The sequence below is a fragment of the Penaeus monodon genome, chromosome 34 (assembly GCF_015228065.2).
Source record: "Penaeus monodon isolate SGIC_2016 chromosome 34, NSTDA_Pmon_1, whole genome shotgun sequence".
NCBI lineage: Eukaryota > Metazoa > Arthropoda > Malacostraca > Decapoda > Penaeidae > Penaeus > Penaeus monodon.
Window position 1 is genome coordinate 5,978,867 of NC_051419.1, and position 3,070 is coordinate 5,981,936.

Here is a 3,070-nt window from a genome sequence, read left to right on the forward strand (position 1 = left end):
TTCAAAGAAATGCTAACCTAACTTGGGCTGAGAAAGAACAAGGTTTGTGCAAGTTATTTAACCTAATGGACAGGTTAACCTAATGACCTCTGCTTATCCCTGCTGAACATCTGCTGTGAATAAAATATTTAACAAAACAACTGTACATCTTTGCTTTCCAATGAACTTTTTAAACAGTAAATCAATCAGAAGTTGAACCCAATAACAATTTAGTTAGTATTGACAATGTTGACCATTTTAAGAGGCCACTGATAACCATCCTCCATGTAGAAAAATGATATGTAAAATAGTGAATGAATGAATTCCAGTGAGTTTTACAAAAATAAGATGGTCAGGACAAAGGTACCTTGTGATGAATGAGGGATGTGGTGTGGGCCACCAGGGTGGATGTGACTGCGGCCTTGGGGCGGTCGTGTACCAAGTCGGCACAAGCGGACTCACTGGAGCAGACTAGCCTCCAGTGTTTATCAAGGACAGGACACATCTAATCCAAAACCAGTTACAAACATTCTCACTACATATTTTGCATTACAAAAACAACAAAGAAGGTAGGCTACAAATATAAAGCAGTCAAACATTTGTTCATAAGCCTCTATAAGAGGTCATGTGTATATAAAACTTTACTTGAGACCTAACAATAGAAAATCTCAAACATAGGGTTGACAAAATTTTGATGGCAGTCATTTGTAGCCTGTGTTATTAAGAATAGTTGCAAACTGTCACCAGAGTTTACCCGAAGATCTGCTGACTAGGTACTTCAAGAAGCCTCAGAATAGGTTAAAACAACCCATAACCGCCATAGAGTTCACCATCTATATCACTTACACCAGTCATTATATAAAATATTAAAATTTTTAAGGGAAATAGGAGCAAGTACCATAATAATGAGAATAAGCTAAGCATAGCCCCTCCCTTCTCCCATAACTATAAAGCAATAGAGCCATTTAGAAAATGTTAGTTCCTAAAACTGGACCTTTAAATACAGTAATCAAATCCAACGAGTATCGTCTGGTGGTTACAACTTTTATTTTGCCGGCACTGGACAAGGATGGTGCTCGGCTATGAGACTGGCCACCCTCCACAAACGATGAAATCAATATAAATATTCATAGGTGAAAAAGATCAATGAAAGAAATTAAAAAAAAGAGAGAGAGCCCTGTCTTCAGCCCAAGTGTATAAAAGAAGTACCAAGGAAGCCACTATTAAACCACAAAGGAAACCATCCATTCAACTGAAACCTTATCCCTTAATCCCAAGATTTATCCCTCTTAACTATAATAACTGTATACAGCTCTTCCTGTGGAGAGTAGCCAGCAAAAAGTTGATAAATGTCAAAAAATCCTGAGGAGACATGCGTCCATCAGCCACTCACTGACTACACCTACACTATATGGTCAAATTTTGAACAGATCTCCGTCTTCCAAATGTACACATTAACCTGACTGAGGTCCAAACTCTAGAATGTCACTTGCAATGAGTTGAATCGTTTTCACTCTCTTTTTATTAGAGTTTTTGTTATAAAATGAAACAATCATCTCAACTTCCTGAAGCTCAAAGATTGGCTGGATTTATTTAACATTGTTAAACAATCAAGAGATGTTCTAGAATTGGGTCCAAAGATATTTAAACAGTGCAAAGCTGAACTTAAATGTCTGACATGGTGTACCTGAAGACAATATATTTCACAGGTTTTGACTTAGAGTCATACACTCAGGTGAAGATTTATATGCAGAATGGCAAAATCACATTCAGCCATAATGCCATACAACAAATTTCACCATTTAATTAATAGTTATCAAGTTTATTTTCGCTTTTTTTCCATTTACCATTAACCAGAATATCTGGAAGCTAATTAGTACTTAAAACTCTTGATGCTAAAATCCATAAAATGAATGTTCACATATTAAAATCAGCTGTGTGGATCCTACAATATCCTGTACTAGTCAGATATTTGCTCAGCTGTGGTAACCTTGGCACCAGACACCCTGGGTTGCAAGGAGGGAATGCCACAGAGAACCAGTGACACATACATGAACAATACAATGAAATAATGGATGGTAGATCATAACATTAAGGTTTGTAAAATTATATATCACATCAAAAATCAATATGGGTTTTAACTTAAGCATGATATCTTCCAATGCAAAGCCTAATGCACGTATATTTTTAAGATTTGCAAATGGACTGGTCCAATATTGTATAAGAAACATGACAATCTTTGGTGCTCTTAAGCATTCTAACAGTCTACTAAAATGTCCAATCAATAAATCATAAAAAAGTTGCATCCATTTACAATACCATGGAAGAGATTAGATAAAATCTAAAGGTTTTGCCAGAAGGAGCCCTTTAATAAAGATTCTTATATTATCTTTCACTGAAAGCAAAACAGAATCTCTCAAGCTCCTTTCTAAATGAACAAACAATTATGAAATTTTATATCTAACAGTAGATATTACGCTACATCAACACTAACTAAAAAGAGTATTCTTACTTTTGTTTTCCATAAATAAAATCCTCTACAACCAAAAAATGGCAAAAACGTAAGGGCTTCTTTTGGCAGCCTTGGTAACACTTAAAAGCACTAAGGATTAGACAATTTCCTTCTGCCAAATATGCACACCACAAAATCCAAATATACCTGCTGATGAATCTTGAAGCTCTCAACTAATCCCCAGGTACACACAAAGATATGAAAAGTAAGAGAATAGCAAAGCTGAAGAGAATGCTGGATGTCCAATGTTCACAGTGTGTTTCGGATGATGAACAAACGAGGAGCAGCCCAGTGAAAGTGAGAGTGGAGTGTGGAGGGTGGAATGGGGCAGTGGCATCTGAGATGAGGACAGAATGCTGCACAGTGCTATATCACAGGGTGTCAGAAGAGCTAGCTCATTGGCAATTGATGGAAATTTGGAGACTCTTGGAATTCCTAATTCTGACCTTGTATTCTAGTGGTTGTAAGAACTGATGAAGGGAACGTTCTTGATTGAGGAAATTAAATTACTGAAAAAGAACTCTGGTATACTGCAAGCTTAGAGGGAAAAAACAGCCTGTTACACAGTGATGGAGTGGC